Here is a 12,394-nt window from a genome sequence, read left to right on the forward strand (position 1 = left end):
TGAGGGCAGCTTGGCTCGTTGGAGGGGTAAAAGTCCATATTTTGCCATGTTTCTGCTTCAGTTGTATCAGGGAGGAGTTGGTTTGCCTTTTAAGTGTCCTGTTAATAACTCGGGTTGTGCAAGCAACAGTGAACCTGTCTGTGGAACCTGTTGGATCCCTTTTCAAGGGTGTTTTAACATGCTCTGCTTGCAGAGAGATCTTGTAAAGACGATGATAGTGCCAGCTGGTATTGTCTGTTTAGGAGCTCCAAGGAGTCGGTGTCTCCAGGATGCTTGACGTATGAGCCCAGGTTGGAGTGATGCAGGTCAGGGTCGAAAGTGGTGGGTCAACAGAAAGGAGCCAAAGCAGAATCCTTGTTTAAATGATGGGTGCACTACCTGCAAGCCGGTGGAGTTTTAAATACAGCCTAGCAGCAACCCTCTTTGCCCAGCATGAGGGCAGAGTTTGATGAACTGATCTCAGTGGCCAAGTGCCATCTCATCCCCTCTGAAGGAAGATAAAACTATTGGCTAACACTGCGATTGTATGCATTTAGTTCTGACTTATGCATGTATACTAAGCTTGTACATGTATATGCCTGTCCAGGCTGGCTGCTAACTTCTGACAAGCTGCTAATAATACAGCGGTATTGTTATGAAGATAGACCCCTGTCTGGGCTCCGGTCTACTCCAGTGGAAGTTAGCATGTATGTTAGGACACTGAGATGGTTATTAACACCTCTGTAAAGAATGGAAGGTTTTAAAGGTGTCTGAGGTTGTATGGATCTCAGAGTAATTATTGTGACTTCCAAAACTTGTTCTTGACTTCTGTTTAACTATATATCCATTCACAAATAGAGTGTAGCTTAAAATCAGGGGAGGGAAAAAAAAGGCTATAAAGACTGCAAACAATGTGATTTGTAAATGACTAAGAGCTTTTGAGAGGTGCGTCAACGTTTTGACACAGTGAATTTAGCTAGCAGGCAGGCTTAAGAATAGGAACAAAACATGGGTAATGAAAGCTGGCAGCATTCTCCTGGCCCCAGATTTCACTGCAAATCCCAGTTCACTGAAGGTTTGCAAAGCTGGGCCAGTGTATGGCTTTTGGGTGGAAAAAAAAATATGAAATTGATGAGCTTCATCTGGTGTTTATCTGAAACCAGACAGAACTCTGCAGTGGTCTGAAACTCTAAGTGAAATTAGTGGGTTGCAAATGGACACATCTGAGTCTAACACCAGCCAAGTCCAGTGCAAAAGTCAAAACCTTAATTGGGAGGCTCAACTTGCTTACAACAGAGGCCTGGAACTAACTGTCTGTCCTGAGACAGAGGATGGCCTTGTGGATAACTGGGTATTAGGATCCTTGGGTTCTATTCCTGGCTGTGCTGTAGGTATCTTCTGTGGCCTACTGTAAGTGTCTTAAGGTAGGTCTGCAGGGCAAACAAAGCGAAAAACAGCCCACCACAGCGGAGCTTGGGTCAGCTGACTCAGGCTTGCACTCTGGGGCAAAACATAGTATTGTAGATGTTCCCCCTCGGACTGGAGCCCAGGCTGTGAGACCTGGCTGTAGGCTAAAGGGGAACATCTACACTACTAATGTTTGCCCCTGTAGCATGAGTCTAAGTCAGTTGACCTGGGCTCCGAGACTTGCTGCTGTGTCTCTCTTGTATGGTGTGTTTTGTTTTGCAGTCTGTTTTCACCATTAGTCACATGGGGATAATATCTACTTTGCATATGGCATGAGGCAAAGTTGTTAATATTGTAAATGTTTGACGTCAATGCACAGAAGTAGCCCTTACTGATCAGGGATAAGAATATATTGTACAAAGTTGCTAGTCTTCACAACCTATCTAGTATGTCTTATGCCCCAATATTCCTAAGTACATAGTTTGATAAACACCCCTAGAATAGTAGGGCATGTCACTGTTAAGAAGTGGATTGTTTCAAAATATTCCACTAAGCTTTCTTTCTTAGTTCAAACAAATGATCCCTGTCTTATTCACTGTAGCTATCTGGAAGCATGTTGTCCTAATTCTAAATTAGAGATGGCAGAGACCTATTTGGCCCTTTAGATGGTAGGTTCTCAATGTGGGGGTTGGGGTTACCTGGCCTTTCACATCTTGCCAAATGGGAGGGGGATCCCAAGTAAATTCTGGGGGAGCTGATACTCTAGTTTATCCCCTGTACTTGCAGGGCTGTTTGAAACCACAGTAGAAAGATGAGTTTGAAGGGAAAGAGAGGAAATTCCAGTATCACACTGTTAATGCGCAAGACACTTCCACGCTGACAGATGAATGTACAGGGAATATTCCTATTTTGTTTGTTCCCCTCATTCCTGACTTCCATTCTAGCAGGAGTATTTCATGATGAGCCAGTTCCTTTGGGTTCTTTTGTGCAACCTTTCTAGGTCACTGAATTGTGCTGGATTAAAAATGCTGAAGCATGCTTTTTCTAACAATTTGCAGAATGGTGTTAATCGTGGGGCATCGCTTTTCTCATATGGCTTACATTAACAGTGTAAGTAGTGTTAACCCCAAGCCACCTCCCTTTTCATGCCAATAGGCAGGTATAATGAGCTTACTGTATTTTGCCAAGTCATGGTTAGAGTTGCACATCACCACTCAGGACTTTCCGGTGTTATTCAAGAGGGCATTTCCTTTACTGGGAAATTGGTGGGGAGGGAGTAAATGAAAGTAATGTCTGTTTTCTTTTAAGCAGAGCTTCTCTGTAGCAAGGTTAAATACACTGAGATCTATGTCATGGTCAAGGGGAATGACAGTCCTAAATTGCTTCACAGTCTGATTACTAAGAGGGTGAAGAGTAACAGCCGTGTTAGTCTGTATTCGCAAAAAGAAAAAGGAGTATTTGTGGCACCTTAGAGACGAACCAATTCATTTGAGCATACGCTTTCGTGAGCTACAGCTCACTTCATCAGATGCATTCAGTGGAAAATACAGTGGGGAGATTAATAAATTTATAAATTTTCCACTGAATGCATCCGATGAAGTGAGCTGTAGCTCACGAAAGCTTATGCTCAAATGAATTTGTTAGTCTCTAAGGTGCCACAAGGACTCTTTTTCTTTTTAAGAGGGTAAAGTTTTCTCTGATGGGTGGGGTGATGACTTGACTGTAGTACTTCACACTTAGATGGCATGCTCCATCAGAAGATCTCGAAGCACTTTAAGGTAGGTAAATGTTACCCCCATTCTGTAGATACTGAAACTGAGGCATAGAACATAAGCAAATAACCCAAAGTCACACAGTGCCACAGCTGGGACTAGAATTCAGATTTTCAGATTCCTGGTTTTGTGCTCTACTTACAGTGGCAGGCAGTATTATCTAGAATCTCATCTCTCAAATCCTGGTGGGTTAAGAATGAAAGCTGACAACAATGAAGTGCCCAAAAAACCCAACCCTTTTTCTCTAGCAAAAGTCTACTTTAAGTGACTTGATTTATCTCTCTTAAATCACATACTTCTAATTCTATTTGCATGTTCCTTTTTCATCATCAGACATGGCTAATCTGTTACATTGCCAATTATATACATATAGTGGTCACTTGCCCACCGCTGAGGTGCAGCCACTTGTGGGGCGTAACGCAACAAACTGTGATCCTCACCCTTGTGCAGCACTATCGGAAGCTGCAGTTGCTCATATAGGTCGAAAATAGGTAGGCCTTACCATTTACATGGCCAAATTATGCCTTTGTTTAGCCCATTGGGATTGCACAGGTGTAATGACAAAATTCTGTCCATGTAGGCTGCTCTTAGGCAGTGTTGCCCAGTGGCTAGAACACTGGACTGGTGCTCAGGAGACATGGGTTCTATTCCTGACTCTGCTGAGTGACCATTGGCCGCTTTCCCTTTTGTGCCTGAGTTTCCCCATCTAAAATGGGGATAATGATCCTTACCTTCTTTATAAAATGCTTTGAGAGCTACTCATGAAAAGCTCTATGTAAGAGCTAGGTATTGCGTTGAGCCATCACGCTTGCTTGAACAGCAGAATTTGGAAATTCAAGAGGCTGTCTACAGTTTCTCTCCTAAAGGTTTGATGCCACCAGGAAACTGCAGGCACTTTGCGGGAGTTGATTGGTGTCTCATTGCTGCTCCTGTGCCAGGTAAAGCCAAGTATCAAGGAAAGTGAACAGGAAGAGCCCATTTCAGCTACAGTGTGTGAAGAAATGTTCGAAGTGATGCTGCCAAGGACTTTCCCTGCCATCTGTTTCCTGGAACCTCCCATCTGCTATGATCTCTTGTTACATCTTTGATCGTAATTTTCATTGCTTAGGGTGTCACTTTTGATAGTTTAATTCAAAGCTTCCTCTCGTAAAGGTTGTTTCAGGTAGCCAGGTGTTCTGTGCTGACTTCAGTAGCAACAGTTGTGCTACAGCAAACTGCAAAAAATGAGAAGCGCTCTGTAAGAGCTGGCTGGTAAAATATTGCTTCCATCTGTAGGTCTTAGAGCTCTTTACAAAGGGGGAGGTCTGTATCATTACAAAGAAGGGAAGTAACTTGCCCGAGGACACCAAACAGACTGATGGCCGAGCCAGGAGTAAAACTGGGTCTGTTGAGTCCTGGTTCAGTGTTCTATGCACGAGACAGACTCTCCGTTCTAAGAAGAACAGGAGGACTTGTGGCACCTTAAAGACTAACCAATTTATTTGAGCATAAGCTTTCGTGAGCTACAGCTCACTCCGTTCTGTTGTTCTGCATCTGACCCCACGGACCAGCCACGCTTCTGTTCAGTGCTATACTTAGTACCTAATGGAAGGGTGATTGTGTGGTTAAGGCAGTGTACTGGTACTTCGGAGATCCGAGTTTAATACCTGACAATGCCACAAACTCCCTGTGTGCCCTTGGACAAGTCACTTTGTGGGGGTCTGTTTCCCAGTCTGTAAAGTGAGGATGATGACCCTTCTCTTGTGTACTTTGATCATAACACTCCCCACCTTAAAGAGTTTATATGCCATGTGTTTGTATGTGGCCTAACACAATGGATCTTGGGTCTCCAGGTAATACTATATTACTAATAAAGCACTTGGAATCTGACTTTACTAGTGCACTGGGTAAGCATTATTCCTCTCTTTCGATGAAGAAACTGACACAGAGTTGGATTGGCTTGCCAAAGGTCTCAAAGGGAGTCCGTCAGAGCTAGAATTAGAAATCGGGAGTTTGTGTCTCAGTCCTGTGGTCTGATACAGTTTGGGAAAGTTCATGTTTTACAGGGCAAGCGAAAGCTTTCATCTTCTGAGAACCTCTTCCTTTAGTACGGATTATGTTGGGTGATCTGCTTGTCACCTGCAGTGACAGTGAAACTAGTATATTAATACAGTTGCCTGTTAAAAGCAAGAAGCTTCAAAGTACATATATACCAAGGAAGTTGCGTGGCTGGAATTCATAGGTTTCATTAAGAGGATTTGACTCTTACGGCTACAGTCTGGCTGAGTGTGTATTCCATGTCTCAGACAGTTGGAAAAACTTGACTTCTGGTGACTTTCTATTGGTAATTGAAATGGTCAGTATTGCAGCAGTAATCTTAGAGACGCAGTCATAGATCGCTTGTAATAAAATGTCGTGGTTGTGACGCTAAATTTCCATCTTCTAAAAGAAATTGACTAAACATTACGTACAAGACTGATGGATTTCTCTTTATGCTTATGTAACGCTAGTGGTGAAATATAGGGGTTAACTTTGTGCAACTTCCAGGAAAACCCCTTATAAACTAACCAAATGTCTGGACAGTGTTTTTTTTTCCAAGTTCTGTTATTAACTATTAAGAGGTCCTTAATCTGACATGCAATTTATTGAAGTAAATTAAGCTCTAATTATTTTGTTAATGTTATCTTTAGGTAGAAAATTAAGTACTCGTTTGATTTTTATTGCTCTACTATGAGTGTCGGTCAGTGTTCTTGGTGCCCTTGAAAATCTCTCTTAAATACACTAACAAATAAACAGCGGCATCACTTACCCCAGCTCAAGTCAAATAACCCAGTGATAAGATAGCGCAGAGTAACCTCCTCCACCACCGCTACCTAGTGCTGCCCAACACCCCTCTCCTCCATCTGCTACAGTAAATCTGATGGTCTACAGATCTCACAATGAATTTAGGGTTTCTCAAACTTTTTGTAGCGTGAACCTCTCCTCTTCCCACTGGTGCCGGAATAGTATTCCTGTGGCAGGCATAACGATTGTTTTCATGAACATGGCTAGGAGGATAACGTATCTTTAACTCTCTTTTAATGCAAAAAGAACAGGAGCACCTTATGGCACCTTGGAGACTAAGCCCACGAAAGCTTACGCTCAAATTGGTTAGTCTCTAAGGTGCCACAAGTCCTCCTGTTCTTTTTATAGATACAGACTAACACGGCTGCTACTCTGAAACCTGTCTTTGAATGCAGTTTCTCAACTGGAAATGAGGGGGCAACTCGTGACCCATCTGCTCTTTGTGGATGATGTGCGAAGTGCTCTGCAGACCACACTTTGGAATCTACTGCTTAAAAGTCGCTACTGTAGTGTATCCCCTGCTGGGTGAAATGCACCTGCTTAACCTGCAGTGCTGCTTTGATCAGCACCTGGCACTGGTGGACATCAATTGAGGACTACAGTGAAGAAATGGGTGTATCTCGGGGTTTCTCAAACCTTCGAGTATCCTGATTCTCCTGTCTGCTTCCCAATCCTGATTCGCTACCTTCCTGTCATTGAATAGCATTTGCAACACAGCTTCAGAACCACTGCTCTATTTCTATATTCCGTTAAAAGGGCAGCAATGGAAGCTCTGAGCTAGGGAGTAAGCATCTTGTGAAGGGGCTAGTGTGTAGAACTTCCATACTGTACTATCCCCAAAGTAAAACTTGGGGGTTAAACTGGTGTATGCAGCATTGAATCACTTTTGCTTTAATAGAATAGTCACTATGGCTCTGCCTTGCATCTTTTCATAAATATCAGAAAGGGTTAAATAAAATATACATTGCAGATAAAAACTTCCTCCTTTGTGTGAAGGCCTGGGTCATGAAGCAGGAACTGAACGAATGCAATGCTTAGGGCACGACAAATCCAGAATGTGGTAGGAAGTCTGGTAGCAGACTCTCTGGCAATAGCCATGTGTTGACTGACAGCACTAGCGTGGTCATGTCTGGCTCAAAGGAGAACTTCAAAACTCTTTCTTAAAGGGTTAAAGATCTTAAACGATTAGCAATGTCTAGAATTTCGGCGGGGGAGGGTAATTAAGATAAACATTTGAATTTTTCTTCTTTCACTTGACTGCCCAGACCAAACAAATAATTGTGGGTACCACTGTGTAAGGGATTTATCAGACTCCCATTGACTTCAGTGGGTTTTAGATCAGGCATTAAATGCACCCATCAAACTGAAATATAGTGAGTCTTTATAACAGGTCGACTGTATCCATGGACTGGGCTGGTAAATGAAGGGTGTTACATAATCCAGCTAGTCCTGTACTTTGTTCATGTCCTGGCTTTCTGTAAGGAGTTCAATGGCTTGTTTTTAGCATTGCCTCCTTTGAGTAAACTGAAACCAGCTTAACTGGATAACCTTAATTGTTCTATAGGCTTTTTGCCGCTTATGCAATGAGGATTATTTTAAGTGGCTGGGATAAAACTCTCTCTCTTGATCACTTAAGGATGTGAGGTTTTTAAAGCATCTTTCGCTGACTTCACACAGGCATTTGAAAAGGTGGACCAGCCAACCTCAGTACCGAGTTGCAGTGTCTGAGGCTGTCTATGCTGCAGACTTCTGCTGGCATAGCTGCTGTGTTGGCAGGGGTCTGAAGAGTTGTGATCCCTGGCCAACATAGCTGTGCTGGGAAAAGCTCCTAGTATTAGATGCAGTTACACCAACAAAGCCACACTTCTACTGGTATAGCTTGTTGGACTTGGGGGAAGTGTATGCATGCATAAAGTGTGTGTGTGTGGAGGTTGTGTGAGAAATGCACTACATTGATAAAAGTGCAACTTTGCTGGTATAGCAAACTATTACGCCTAATTCCTGGTGTGGACGTGGCCTTAGATGCAAATTGCAGCTCATGGTAGTTTCCACACATCTGATTTGAGAGGTTCTGAATGCACAAGATAACTGCTGCACAACTCCTATATATTGAGGTGTGGCTAGTTGGGCTATTGCACACTTAGGATGGATCCGATCACTGTAATACAAGGAATTAATACTGCAAGAAATCATGAGAGGTGCAAAAATACAAAAAGGAACACTGAAACATCTTGGATGAGGAAGCATACACCTGTTAGTCATTTTTTTTCCCCCCTCCGTGTCCTAACCTCATGATGAGGGATAAATAAGTAGGCAACTGTGTAGCCTCTATTGCAGCTTTCTAAATGTAGAAGTATGTTCAGGTGTATCTTAGGGTTTACAGGAAGGCTCAGTCCAGATGAATGTACAGCAAATTGTTTTCCACACAGCTCTGTGGAGTTGGTGTTAAAACAGTAATTACTTGTCCAGTGCTGCAAGTGTGAAATCCAATAATGGCCCCTGCTCTCTGAAGAATTTTAGGTCTAAAAGTCGTGATTGTAGAAATCTGGTTCGAGGGGGGGAGAGAAGGGGACAGGAGGAGAGAGAAGGAGCAAGGCTTATAGTTACAAGGTTGCTTTGACGGTTCAGTACATGTCTTGCGCTCTTGAAACCTGGGCTCGCATCCCTGGCTTTGCTCTAGGCTTCCTCTGTGACTTTTGGCAAGTCACTTATATTACATGGACACAGCAAAAGTGTGTGTGTGTGTGAACCATGCAGCAGTGGGTCTCAGTGCTTGGGCCAACTGACTTGGGCTTTCAACTCCAGAACTAAAGATAGCAGTGCAGACTTTTTCTGTTTGGGCTGGAGCCTGGGTTGAGAGACCCTTCCCACGCCAGGTTTCAGAACCCGGGTTTCAGCCCGAGCGGGAGCATCTACACGCCTATTTTTTTGCCCTGCAGCATGAGCCTGGGTCTCTTGACCCAGGCGCTGAGACTCTCTGCTGTTTCTGCTGTGTAGATGTGCCCTAAGTCACTTGCGTGCAGTCACAGAAGAAGCCCTGCAGTGAGAGTCTGAATCAGTTGACTTAAGCTCTTGGACTCGCTACTGTGAGTCTTTTTGCTATGTAGACACACCCTTAATCTCATTGTACCTCAGTTTACCCATCTGTAAAATGGGGATGCTACTGCTTTTCTCCCATTCCTTGTCTTGTCTATTCAGATTATAAGGCAACTCCTGCACAGAGAGGCTTATTGTATGTACAGCACCTAACACAGTGTGTTCCTGAACTGGATTGGGGACTTCAGCTTCTACTGGAAATCAAATAATAGATAAACTGAGAATGAATTAACATGCCATTCCTCTTTGCTCCAAAACAGTGAAGGACGCTTTCTGTGGGGTGGGGAAACTTAACTTCCTTCAATAAAAGAAGACTGATCAGGTACGTGCCTGCACATAGACTTCCAAGTTGATGTGACACTTAAAGAGAAAATAATGGTCTAGGTTCACTGCCATTAAGACTTCATTAATAACAATACATAGCTCTTTATAAGACCTCAAAGCACCTTACAAAGGAGATCAGAATCATTCTCCCCATATTGCAAATGGGTAAACTGAGGCACAGAGGCAAGTGACTTGCCCATGGTCACTCAGTAGATCAGTGGCAGAGCTGAGAATGTAATGCAGGTCTCCCGAGTCCTAGTCCAGTGCACTATCCATCATATGTAGCTTATTCGTGGCTGCTCTTAGCATAAACCAATCAGAAGGAGGTAAGGTGCTTGGCATCTCACAGGGTCATGCTCTTAGTTTTAACGATCGACATTTTTTTTGCATTGTTTGACACTTGCTGCTTTGGACAGGATAGAACACACAGAGCATCACTGATAACATTGTTTCTTTCATCCGTAAACATTAATTCCTTTTTAAATCAGACTCTTCTGGATTGGACAAAGAATGCATTCTAGTCGGTGCAAAAAGCGTGGACGGGAGCTGCGTGCTTGTGAACCTGTGTGACTAAAGAGGGTGTGGCACAGAAGTATTTCAAAATTCCTTTAGTGCTTTGCGTGTAGTCACATGTTTTTGTTAGTACCAATGATTGGTTGCCTTTGAAAATTGAGATGTCTTTTCATGCTTTTATTTGGCATGTGGGTTTAACTAATCAGGCTTCCCTGGTTTTCAGCCAAGGCTCATGTACTCTGGATGTACTGTTTGAGTGTTCTGAAGTTATAAAACAGATCTGGCCCAGTGAATTTCAAAACAATTGAGTCTGGATGTCAGTAATAGCTGTGGTCTAAGGCCCTGATCCAGCAATGTTTGTGTGCATACTTCACTTTAAATAGGTGATTAGCTCCATTGACTTCATTGAGAGTGTGTCTAAACAGGGAAATTGATCAGAAAAGCTGTTGTGGAATAAGCTTAAGATATTGCCGAATAAATATTCCAAAATAGCTCCCCTAAAAGAACTTTTATTCTGGAGTAATTGACTCTCACTCACAAAGCAGAATAATTGTTCCGGAATAAAATCACTTGGTTCTGGAATAGTGTCTACATGGGAAACTATTCTGGAATAGTTTATTCTGCATTAGCTGTTGTGGTCGGCTTTCCCAAGTATGCAACCGTGAGGACCGCATGTGAGGCCTAATCTGCACTAGAAAAGGTTTGCTGGTGTTGCTGTTCCGGCAAAACCTATGTGTAGATGCAGTTTATAAGTTTTATATACCTGCAAAAGAACTCTAGTTGGCATGAGTTCCCTGAACAAAATAAGCTAGAAAAGTGCTCTCTTTCCCCCCCGCCCCAGTATAACTGGCTGCACAGAGCTTTGCTGCTATAAAAGTGTCACAAAAATCATACTCCTAACCGATGTTACTGCTGAAATTTAAGCATAGACCAAGCCTGTGTTAAGCTAGGCACGTGTGTTTTCAGGCCTCAAATGGCATTTAGATGCATTGACAATCATAGCAATTAAAACTCTGAGGTGGGGCAGGGGAGGGGTAAAGCTATTGGAGGTTTTGAATAAATTACTATGCCTGTTAATTCCATAGTTGTTAAAACTTTTTGTGTGTATGTAAAGAGTCTCATCAACTTGGCTTCTGACTTTCCTTTTGAACTTGCTCGGATGCTGAAGAAGTGACAGGAACAGAAAGTGAAAATGTGTCCTTATATTACATGGATAGTGGCCGTAATGTGCTAGCTCAGTGGAGCAATGTTTGGGTTGCATAACCTTCAGGGAATGTTTTTAAAATAAATAGTCATTTGGTTATTTTTAAAGAATTTCTATCAATACACTATTAGATTCTGTGAATTTTCTCTTGGAACACAGGTTTCAGAGTAGCAGCCCTGTTAGTCTGTATTCGCAAAAAGAAAAGGAGGACTTGTGGCACTTTAGAGACTAACCAATTTATTTGAGCATGAGCGTTCGTGAAGTGAGCTGTAGCTCACGAAAGCTCATGCTCAAATAAATTGGTTAGTCTCTAAAGTGCCACAAGTCCTCCTTTTCTTCTTGGAACACAGTTATTACTTGTAATTAAATAGCTCTCAAAGCACTTTGCAAAGGCAACTAAACATATTTAAGATGGGTATTGGAAAACTGAGGCACAGGGAAGGGAAAACTCATTTCCCAAGGTCTCACAGTGAACTCGGGAGAATTACCCAGGACTCTTGAGCCCAGCCTTGCGTTTACAATTAGAGCAACTGCCACCTAGTGTCCCTTACATAGGTGGCTCTTTATGTGACTTGTCAGGACAGATGTTTTTAAAATCAACTAACGTGATTCCAAAATAGACGGGGGGGTGGCTATTTCTAGTGTCAAGTCAGTGGTGGCGTGTAGCCTCTTTGACAGAAATCATGATTTATTTTTTTTCCCTCCTGGTAAGACACTGGTTAATTCACTTTCCTTTCCCTGTCCTATCTTCAGATCGTCCTTGATTTTTGTTGTTGTTGTTGATTTCTTCCACCACTTTGAAAAAAACAAACAAAACAAAACAAACACTGCATTTTTCAGTTAGAGCAGTGAATGCAGTTTGGTATGGGGTTGTTAAAGGAACTTGATTAAACTTCAGAAACAGTCTGGGGAGGGGGAACTTGTGTAATGCTTACTGTGCTTTGGTTCATGATCCTGCATCTGAGTCATAAATTACCACCTATGTGTGGTGGGTTTTTGTTGTTTGTTTTTGGTTGGTTTGTTTTTTGGACTTTAGCCAAATGTTGTCTCTTTGGCATTCATTCAGGTTTTCCACTGGATAGAATTAGCACCCTCTTGTGCCCAGCAAGTCTTAGAGGGTCAAATTGTTTTATAACCGGCAAAGGGCTAGCTGAATTCTAGAAGCTTTTGCAGGAAGCAGGGGAAGTTCTGACATGCTTTGTAACTAGATGCTTAAGCCCTTTTTTCTTTAGCTATGGATTCGACTGAGCATGGTGCAAAGTGTTTGCTGATCTAA

At 42.6% G+C, this 12,394-nt stretch overlaps 1 protein-coding gene across 9 annotated transcripts in view; it reads left to right on the forward strand.

Annotated features, from left to right (window-relative positions):
- The window catches only part of SLC25A37 (solute carrier family 25 member 37), a 35,714-nt gene that overhangs the window by 8,708 nt on the left and 14,612 nt on the right, over positions 1-12,394 (forward strand). The gene's annotated exons all lie outside the window — the stretch shown is intronic.

This window comes from Lepidochelys kempii, chromosome 26 (assembly GCF_965140285.1).
Source record: "Lepidochelys kempii isolate rLepKem1 chromosome 26, rLepKem1.hap1, whole genome shotgun sequence".
Lineage (NCBI taxonomy): Eukaryota > Metazoa > Chordata > Testudines > Cheloniidae > Lepidochelys > Lepidochelys kempii.